Genomic DNA, 11643 nt, shown 5'->3' with positions numbered 1-11643 from the left:
CGTTACTGCTCCAATACTCCATTACAGTTCTCAGCCTTGCATAGAGCATGGCTAGCATATGCAACTGCCACATCCCAATCATCCTTGTCTTTCTGCATTAAAGCTGTGTCGAGGCCTCAGAAGCATCCGTATGAATGAAGAAGGGGCGGCCAAACTCAGGGAACATCAAAACAGGTGCTGAAGTCAGACAACCCTTCAAGAAGTTCATTGCAGCTTCACATTTTTCATCCCAGATGAACTGAGTGTCCAGTTTCATGGGTGCAAACAGGCTCTGCATGACATGCGTAGTCTTCAATGAAGCAATGATAGTAGCTTGTAAGACCCAGGAATTGCCTCATGTGTCTCACTGTGCTTGGGGTTTTAAAGTTAGCCACAGCCTTCACTTTGTCTAGGTCTGGTAGAATACCTGATGGGGTAACATGGTACTCAAGGAAAGTGAGCTCTTTTAGACACAACTGTCAATTAATCAGTTTTAAAGAGAGACCCGCTGATTCAAGTCTGGACAGCACTTATCTTAGGTCAGCCAGGTGCTGCTCGAATGTTGGTGTGGCAACAACGATGTCATCCAAGTAAACTGCACAGCACTTGTATATGAGTCCAGCATGTTGCAGGAGCGCTACTGAGGCCGAATGGGAGAACCCGGAACTGGAATAGACCACAGTGGGAGATAAAAGCCATTTTAGGCCTGGACTCCTCCTCTACAGAGACTTGCCAGTAGCCGCAGGCTAGATCTAGTGTGGTAAGAAACTTACTTCTGGAAAGGAAATTGTATTAATAACATGCTCTGTCAGATCGGTATGACCTAGGTGTCCATCAAACTATAGGCTGAATACTTCCAGAAGACTCATTAGTTTGGCTTTATCTACAGTTTATCTACAGTTATCTACGCTTACCCATAAAGACAATGGTCAACCATACAATCCCATCAGGATTACAGCAGGTGCCATCTGCAAGTTGAATTGGTGGAGCTCCCCAGGGCTGAGTATTGCCAATAGACTGGTCAAAAAGCTCTGCCCATATGGCTGACAGTGAAGCACCTGTGTCAAGCGTAGCATCTAGTGCTTTAGCATTAAGGTTGACTTTCACTCTCAGTGGCAAGTTCCAGAATGCATTAGAAGAAATGTCTTCCACATGAACTAAACTGGGTGGGTCATGTGATGAATCAACATTTGAGGTGAGTTTAGGATCTGGAGGGAGGGCTGCCTCTGTGAAACGTCCTCTCTCCTCTGAAGTTTTCTGATTGTTTGCCGGTCTGTTTTCACCCTCTTTCATTAGCACCACTCGTTGTGTCACTACAATCCAGATGGCCAGATTCACCTTCCATTTGCTTCTGAGCATTACCAGTCTCTGTGTTTGCAACAACATTACAGTTAGGGCAGTTGCGAGATGTATAACCAGTTAAAGCAGACTCTATTTTTCACAGGCTTACTTATCTACTGCTCTTGGGGCTGGAATGGATAGCATGGGCCGAGTGCAGAGTGCAGTTCATGGGCATGCATTAGTAAGTCAACTACAGAGGAGATAGTCGGGCCATAGAGGATAACTCTCTATTTTGCAATAGCTCGTCTGCAGATAATTGTAACTTGTTCCTGTCCTGTTGGTGGGAACCTTACTTTGTCAAACTTATTGATCATATGAGCAACAAATGTAGGAAGGGGCTCATTGGGTAATTGGAAACAGTTTAGTATAACACATAGAATGCATTCTTGAAGGTCAGCCAGAAGAAAAACCTTCTTGAATAAGTCACAGAACTGGTCCCATGAAATTACGAGATTTGTATGGCCAGCGAACCATTTCTTGGGCTCCTTCATAAGGAATCTTGGGAGTTCAAGCAGCAATTGGTCATCATTCAAAGCAAGAGAAGACATGTAAATTTCCACCTGCTGCAGCCATTTTTCCGGTTGCACCTCACTATCACCACTGAATACAGGGGGTTCAAGTTTTATTTGATGAAGGACAGTAGTGAAAGCTCTGGCTGATGGACTTAATTCCAGGAAATAATGTGGACTGTAGGCTGAGCTTTGAAGCTGGTTAATATTAGCTGTCATGGGTTGATGGGAGATCGGAGCGTGGCAAGACAAATCAGTATAAAGTGGAGTGGAAGTAGCAACTGGAGGGTTAGGTGTTGGAGAAGCAGCACAGGGAGCATGTGTTGGATTAATCACTTTCTCCCAACGATTCAGAAGATTCTTCTGTGCATCAACAGCGTCACCCAGGCAGTCTTGTAACTTAGCTATTTCGGCTTTTAACAGCCTGACTTGTGTTTTAAGCTCTGCTCTAGTCAGTTGCAGTACTGCACACTCATGGTCAGTCACAGAGTTTACAGGCAGTACGTCTGAATCAAAATTTAAACTTGAGTAAGTCACCATTTTCTGTGCAAAAATTAACAAACGGTCTTCACTGTTTTCAATTACAGGCTGATGTATGAACAAACAACATGTACATGTAAATTCTCAGAATATAGACAAAGTACAGTACAGAAACAGCAACAACAGTGATATTACACAGATATTACAATGGAGCTGATGCTTGAAATATATAGTTTGTGAGTAATTTCAGTCCAATGTACCCAAACCTTCTTGGAACCTTCCGCAGAGCAAAATAGGAAAAAAAAAACAGAAAAATACATCTGACCACCATTCTGTGCAGCGGGATGAACATTAGTAAAGTTTGTACTGACTGACGCGACCAGGTCCAGAGAGTGAGAAGAGAAATGTTCGGGTGCCAGTTGTAACCCTTTAGAGTTAGTCCTATTTAAGTTTTACTCCAACCCAGATGAGCAGAGGACTTTGGGGCTGGTGAAGTATGTAGAGGAGAGATGCGAGTCAGACTCACTCAGTTTTGTAGTAATATTGCTTGTTTATTTGCTACATGACATACGCTTGCTCTTGGGAGTATTGTAGACAGTTCATACATGAACTGTAGAAACATCCAAAGCTCATAAACACGTTACTAGAGAAGTTAAATAATGACAATAGAGGAGCTGGGTCCAGTAATGTCCATCATGTACAATACAAACCAAAACCTCCTCTGCGTGGCTTACATGCACATGCATTTTACGTAAACATAACTTAAAGGGACAGTACACAAATGACTGACCATTACAAGATCCAGAAGTGAAAGCTCAGGTGCTTTATTGAAGAAATGTGAAAGATAAGTCTAGTAGACAATCTAATTAACTTTTCTTCCTTGGCCCAAGACATCCAAGGAGTTGCTTGCCTTCTAGGTTACCAAGTACACATCAGGCAGTCTCACTACAATGATGGAAAGGGAAATGGCAGTACTTGTCATAATTAAGGATTTGTAAAGGCAGGTCTACCGAGACGCATTGAAGACTACCAACTACTAGCCCATTGCCTGATGTTCCATTTGGATCTCTCTATGTACAATGATGGTGTCTTGAGTGTGGGAGGAAGTTTGTGTCACTCATCCCTACCTAATTTTATCAAGAATCTCATAATACTTCCCAAGAGCCATCATGTTACCAACTTAATAATTGCTCATAATCATGAGAAGGTTCAGCATCAGGGTAAAGGAATCACAATAAATGAAATTCCTTCAAATGGGTTTTGGATTCCAGGCATCTATGGGGTAGTAGCATCTAACATTCTGTGTGTTGGGTGTAGAAGATTCAGAAGATTTTTAACAAGGGAAGGAACAAAGTTCACAAGAGATATGGTCTCCTTTTCACATGTTTCTGTTTACGATGCATTTATTAATGCTGTACAGTGCTTCATAGCTATAAGTGTGCCAGATCAAGTCTGATCAAGGAAGGAATTTCATTGGTGCCAAAAATGAATTTAGTGAAGCCCTTAAGAAGATTGACCAGAATCGACTATCCACAAATAAACAACATGATTTCAGCATGAATACACCCTATTCAAGCCTTATTGGAGAAATATGGGAATGACAGGTAAGGACTGTGAAGAACATTCTTAGTTCCATGCTTGCCTTGTCTTTGAATGGATTGGATGATGCTTCCCTGCAAATGTTCCTTTACGAGACTATGAATACAATCAGAAAAGATTATAAGAAAGGGGGCATTTCTAGGGACAGGCCACCAAAAATGAGGAGGGTCCCCAAAAAAGGAGGATGAGTGAACACACTAGAATGGGTGAAAAAATGAGATGTACATTTGGTAAATAGTCCAAAGTCTATTCATTTAACATTATATAATATCAAATCACTCAACTCATACCCTCCTTTTGACCCACAACAGGATATAACAGGAAAACAAATCTCAAAAGCTGAAGTGAAAGATATTTTCATACATTTTTGCATCTTTTTCAGTATAAAGCAGGAACATTTTGGGGAAAAAAAACAAAAAAACTTTTGAGTTGTTACTATGACACATCAAATATATGGTATTCCAAATAATACAATGTGATTTTTCTTGATAGTTACAGTTCTACACATGGAAATCTAATCTTATGATTAGAAAAATGGATAAAATTAATTTCTTTGGAAAAAAACTTTTTTCAAAGAACAACATTTTACTAATGTACATTCAGATGAATTACAATAAAAATTAATTATTGGCTTTATTGGCTAATATAAATGGATGGTTGGAATGGAAGTAATATAATGGAAAGCTGACACTCCAGTGAACATAAGGTCTTTTGGGAAATAGCAACTTCTGTTTTATTTTTTGGTAGTTTGAAAACTTTATACATATCTTTGATCCATTTTCTTTTACTACTAATATTTCTCAAAAATGAAAATGAATGCATAAAAGCCTAATAATGCCTTGTCTTATGTATACTACTCTGCAGTACACAGTCTGTGATGAGATATAAGTAAATTATAAACTAAATGTTTGCTGAAGGTTGATTGGTACTGGTTTCACAAGTGTGTAATGTCGTGTGTTTAATAAGGCTTAATGGTTTGGAGAAATTCTTCCCACAGGTAGAGCAGCTGTAGGGCTTCCGATTATGGGATATGTTGTGTTTAAGCAGGTGGGCTGACTGCCCGAAACATTTCCCGCAGATTGAACAAGCATAAGGTCTCTCTCCAGTATGGATTCTTTGGTGCTTATGGTAAGTAGATGAATCAGAGAAGCCCTTTCCACAGGCATGACAGATGTAAGGCTTCTCTCCAGTGTGTATTCTCTTATGAGTCTTCAATTTCGATGCTTGCGAGAAATGTTTTTTGCACACACTGCATTGGAATGGTTTTTCTCCAGTGTGAACTCTTTGATGAGCCATGAGGTTGAACAGCTGTGAGAAATGCTTTCCACAATGGGAGCACCGATAGGGCTTCTCACCAGCATGCAGCTTCAAATGTCTGTGAAGGTTAAAGTCAGTGGTGAAGCTCCTCCCACAGTTAGAGCACCAGTGGGCCCTCTCCTCATCCTGAACACTCTGGTCAGATCCATGGCTGGAGGAATTAATGACCTGCTTTATGTATGAAGCACAACTGTAGTTTTTCTCTTCAGACTGTAGTTTCCTGTGCTTGGTGTTTCTTGTGCTTGCTAGAGAAAGTTCTTTTATGTTGTGAAGATGTTTTGCGCTTCTCATGTTACTGGTCTGTCCTGAAGACATGCTGCTTAGATCAGAAGCCAAGTGACTGGGTTCATCTGTAATTTCATAAATGCAAAATGAACATGAAACAGAACCAAAACAATACATTTGTAAATTCATGAAAGCATGACACAAAGCAGGTGATCAGCTACCAGAACTCGGGAGCAAATCTCAGAAAAAAAATCACTTAAAGGCAGCTCCTAAAGCTGCTCTATTTTCCTCCATTTCACATTTTGCTCTCACCCAGAGCAGCATACAAATATTTATAAGTATGACAGTTTGTGTGCTCCATAGGAATCAAATGACCTTGGTGATGCCAGCACCTTGTTCAACCTGCTCAACATGTGTGCAATTTGATTTTTGTGCTGGACTGATTGATCATTGTACCACTTCATTAACATTTATTATTCTAGTATTTGCTCTAAGATGTGTTTTGGATATTAAAAACTCGCTTTATACAAATTTCCACAAATTTAAATATTATTTTTTAGTACTTTACTTTATAATAAGACAAATTTATTAATTAAACCATAAATGAAATTATTCATTTGCCACAGCTGTTCATGGCTGGAAGCCTGAAAGAGCAAAATTGACTCTGCTCTCAGGGAGAGTGGTGGCATACTGTCTATCCACTGTCACTCACATTGACACTATCCAATTATAGGTGTCTGTGAGTGTATGCATCAGGAGGGGGTGGATAACATATTGGCACTAGTAGCTCAGTAGTAGTAGGAGTAGTGGTTAAGGTACTTGACTTGTAATTGGAAGGTTGCTGGTTCAAGCCCCATCACTGCCAAGATGCCACTGTTGGGGCCCCTGAGCAAGGCCCTTAACCCTCAATTACTCAAGTCGTAAGTTGCTCTGGTTAAAAGTGTTAGGTAAATGTGTTACAGCTTGATAAGAGGTAGAGATTGGCTGCATGTGTCTTAGAGGAAGCAGGTGAGAGGTTGTGTTATAGGTAAGACTTTCCTGATGGGTGGGAATTAGTTATGAGGAAAATCATCACTGTATTTCTGTTAATACAACTAATGAACTAATAAAATATTCATTATTATCATTAATGTCACTCTTCTCATTATCTCAGTTTTTATGATCCTCTCACCTTCCAGATTTCCCCTCGTTGTGTTTCCATTTCGCTCCAGCATTTTCCTGCAGTCCACCAGTCTCACTGAACATGTCTTTAATGGAATCTGCAGTGTGTGCTGGTCTCCACCATTACAGCCCAGGGAGCCCAGGGAATCTATGGGGTTTGGGTCACTAAAACACTGCAGTGCGTGCTGGAGTCCTCCATCATGTACTGAGATGGTTATTTCTATGGGGGCTGGTTCATTTTTGTGAACTGTAACTACATTCTCCAGCTTTGGCTGACAAAGGTAAGATTCAAGGTGAGTTTGTAGACAGTTCAGTTCTGTTGTACAAACAGCATCCAGACCAGGTTCTTTTTTCACTTTGGGCAACATGTGTTGGTTTTCACCTGGCTTGCCATGGTAATGGGCTTCAGCTGGGTTGTCATGATGCCAAGTTATTAATATGGGATCTTCAGCCAGATCAGGTTCCTCTTTCACTTTGGGCAGCATGTGATGGTCTTCACCTGGGTTGCCATGATGTTGTTCTTCACCTAGTTGGCCATGATGCCATGTTATTAGTATGGAATCAGATTGACTCTTACAGGGAAATGTTGGTGAGATGGCATTCTCTGATCCCTGCAACAACCAACAAACAAAAAGCAGAGAGTAACTGGATCTGCTTAGAAGGTGAGTTAACAGTCACACTGCCTTTTCGTTCTGCTTCTCAATAGCAGTCCAGCAGATACAGTAGACCAGAAAATAGGATTCTGGTGTCAGAAAGGTAACTTTGGGTTTTAAAGGCTAAACACCAGCTAATCTGAAAGATGTCAAACACATAAATACAGTGAAAGATGAGTTTCTACCTTGTGATTATTGATATAAAACATTAAAACAAAGCAAATGCAAAAGCATATGTTATCTAAAGAGGTTGATTTGGACCCAAGCTATAAGCCTTTCATTTTAAATGGTGGTGTTCGTTTGCCAATGTAGATGATTTTACACCTCTTAAAATTTTAAGAGATTCTGGGGCTTCCAAATCTTTTGTTTTAGTGGGAGTTTTACCATTTTCGGATCTGTCATATTGTGGTTCGCATGTTGTATGTCAGGGTTTAGAAATGGGATATGTTAAACTACCTTTGCACTTTATTCAGTTAACTAGTGAGTTACTGTCCGGTCAGTTTAGGGTTGCTGTTTTGTGATCGATTGCCTGTGGGTGGAATCTGGTTGATTTTGGGTAATGACATTGCAGGAGGTTTTGCCTCACTTAAATGTTCTAGATACCCCTGTTGAAAGAACTGAGGAACAGCTGGAGGTTTTTCCTGCATGTGTGCTTACACGGGCTCAGTCACAATCAATGGGTGATGTAGATTTGTTTGATACCTTTCTGTGTATGAACACAGAAGAAGATAAAGTGCTGAATCCTGTTAAATTGCATGAGTGTGAACATATGAGTGAGCCAGATGAAGTTGAGAATCAGCAATATAAGTGTGTAGTGGGATGTGATCAGATTATAGCAGCCCAAAAAGCAGATAATAACTTAGAAAAATACTTGGCTATCTTGAGTAGTAAGGACGAAATGGGTACTAAGCATGTAGTGTATTATCTCGATGTTGGAATTTTAAGGCGTAGGTGGAAATCGGTTGTTGAACCTGAACATAACACTGTGTGCCAAATTGTGGTGGCTATAAAGTATTGGCTGTATATTTTAAATCTTGCTCATGATAGTCCATGGTCTGGTCACTTGGGTGTTACTAAAACTTACCATCGGGTTTTAAAACACTTCTTTTGGCCTGCCAAAAAAAGGACATTGTTACTTATTGTCGTACGTGTCATACTTGCCAGAGTACTGGTAAGCCTAAGCAACCTATTCCATCGGCTCTGGTGTGTCCTATACCAGTTATAGGTGAACCTTTTTAGAGGGTACTGGTGGATTGTGTTGGGTCATTACCTAAATCGAAGTTGGGAAATCAATTCCTGCTTACCATTATGTGTGCCGCTACGCGTTTTCCAGAGGCTATAACACTACATAGGATTACCACTTCAAATATTGTACAAGCCTTAGTGAAGTTTTTTCTCTGTTTGGCTTGCCTAAAGTGATCCAGACTGATCAGGGTACGAATTTTCACTCGAAACCTTTTGCTTTTATGGAAAGTTTAAAAGTTAACCGTTATTTCTATCATTATCATCTGGAATCACAGGATGCCCTGGAATGTTTCCATCTGTATTTAAAGTCAATGCATTGTAAATATTGTTTTGAGACTGGTAAATCATGAGGGAGTTCCTCTTGTTTTGTTTGCAGCCCGAGAAGCCATTCAAGAATCTCTTTCTTTCAGTCCTTCTGAATTGGTGTTTGGTAATACATTACGGGGACCCTTGAACCTTTTTAAAGAATCTTTTATGGGTACTGATACGATGCAAAAACCACATCATGTTGTAGAATAGGTCACTGCATTTCGTGAGCGGTTACATAAAGCATGGGACTTTGCTCAGGAAGTGCTGAAGTCGGTACAGACAAAAATGAAGGAAACTTTTGATAAAAATGCAGTGGTTCATAGCTTTTGGGCTTAAAATGCACCTGCCACTTTCCAGAGACTAATTAATACTGTTTTGGGTGATGTGCCAGATTGTTCCACTTATTTGGATGACTTGGTTGTGTATTCGCCTGATTGGTCCAGTCAGAGTGAAGTCTTTGCATGTTCTTTTTCAGCATTTGCAGAAGGCGTTTGCAGACCGTAAATTTGGATAAATGTGAATTCGGCAAAGTAACCATCACCTACTTGGGAGAACAAGTGGATGGTGGGTATGCTTGACCCTTAGATGCTAAAGTGACTGCTATAGTGAATTATCCTGTCCCAACTACACGTCAAGAGTTGTGCCAATTCTTAGATATGGCTGGATATTATAGGGGATTTTGTAGAAATGTTTCTACTGTAGTTGAACCCCTAACGAGGCTGCTTAGTTCTTCAGTTTCTTTCCTTTGGTCATTTGAGTGTGATCATGCTTTTAACATCTTTAAAACCCTTTTAATACGCCCATGCTAGTTGCTCCCAAGTTTGCTCGGCCAGCAGTTGGTGCTGGATCAGTGCTTCTACAGGACGATGATAAGAGGATAGATCATCCTGTGTTATTACTTGCGTAAATTTAATGGGCATCAATTGAATGATTCTACAATTGAGAAAGAAACATTGGCATTGCTTTTAAGGCTCCAATATTTTGAGGTTTACGTCAGATATACACATCTGACTGTTGTGGTGTGCACCGATGACAACGTTTTGGTGTTCCTATCCAGGATGTACAACCAGGACCTGCGATTGATACGATACGCATGTTTGATCCAGGATTATAATCTGGAAATTAAACACAAAAAGGGTGTGGATAACGTGGTCGCTAATGCGTTATCTCGTTCCTCCTAAAGGACCATTGGGATAAGAGACAGGGTTGGGCTATTGAGTGTACATTATTTCGGGACGTGCTTGAGTTATTATTTAGGGCTTTTTGTGAAAGTATGCAGCGCTGATTCGGGCCATGCTTGAGCGGTATTACTAAAGGCATCTTGACAGTTTACGATCGATACTGTTTAGTTTGCTTACTAGAATGCTTTTATGTTTCCCACATCTATCGGTGTGGACAAGTCAGGTAACATGGTTACAGGTGACTTCAATGTATACAGATGGTAGAGTAGGGGCGGATGCCATTTCGTTGCATTGTTAATCAGGAAAGGTATGCGGTATGGAGGTAAACTGTTTTATTATTTTCGTTTCTCTGGCACCGTTCACAACGTCTACCCGTACTTTGTCACTCACTAGAATTGTTCTTATGCTTTGAACTACTATGTGCTCTCGCCATTGATTTTACTGGTACAAGTAAATCGATAAACGCAGAGGTTAGTGGTGTTGCTCTCATCCTTGTCTATTTTACACATGCCACACACACTCACTCCTCTTAGGACTGTTACAGCCCTGTCGATTTTGCCACCAGCCGTGGACAACAACTCAAGAAGCTGAATTGTAGGTGATGGAAAAATGACAAAAAGGTGTGTTTGCTTTGGCTGCAATAATTCAATGTGCAGTGGGACCACCGTGCCCAACTAGCCCAGAGGTCCCAAAATATAAAAACGGACAAAATTTGTCAAGTTTAAAGGGCACATTGCAAAGGACCATCCGCTTATTCCGTTATCTGTATTGCTTGTTGCACACCTGAAGATTAACACAACTGGATGTGCAAAGCCGGGTTCGCACGACTTGATTTTAGGACTGCTGATTTTCAAACAATATGGGTATGTAACGAAACTAGAGGTGGTCAAGGGTCTGTGTGCATGGAAGTAAACAAGGTAAGTGCAATTACTTCTAGTTGGTGTAACTACAATACTTTATAGTTGAAATTAGCTAGCATTTAGTTAGCCTTTCTAGCTGGCTAGCTAGGTTAGTAGCTTTACTGACTGACTTGCTAAGCCTGGTGGCTCAAACCATACTAGGCTAAAACTACGGCACGTAGTTGCATTTACGGAGACATAACTAAAGGATCGTATGGATGCAAATTCGATGTAGGTCGCCTTTACAACAATAACGATAGCAGTTATTGTTGGCGTTGATGCCAGTGCAATGTGCTTTACTTTACAGAGAAAACAACTCCATCTCGCACATGTTATCGCGTCATTTTCCGTGTTTTTTTTTTCGCGTGGGGAAAAAAAAATCTCGTCTTATCTTAAAACATTTTATGTTCTTATTTTCTTATAGTATAGAGGCCAGAGACTCGTCGCATGGTGAAACATCTTGTGTGTTGTCGCCTATAACTCACAACGTTGGCCACAACGACTTCAAGATTCCCGATTACAAGATAACGAGTTGTGCAGTGTGAAGAGTACAGCGATCTGACGAAAATCATGTAGTCTGTCCCTGGCTTTAGCTAACCGATGTACAATAGCGAGCCAATTTCGCGTTGTGTATTGGTACTTGGGTTACTTGGCAGATATATAGTCAAGTACTTTGGACGTGCGCACTGTGCAATGCGTCAAGCACTCTTTTTTTCATCCCGTCAAAACGGATGCATCCGATTTT

The sequence above is a fragment of the Electrophorus electricus genome, chromosome 16 (genome assembly GCF_013358815.1).
Source record: "Electrophorus electricus isolate fEleEle1 chromosome 16, fEleEle1.pri, whole genome shotgun sequence".
Lineage (NCBI taxonomy): Eukaryota > Metazoa > Chordata > Actinopteri > Gymnotiformes > Gymnotidae > Electrophorus > Electrophorus electricus.
The sequence above is the reverse complement of the archived record's forward strand: the minus strand, read 5'-3'. Positions refer to the sequence as shown.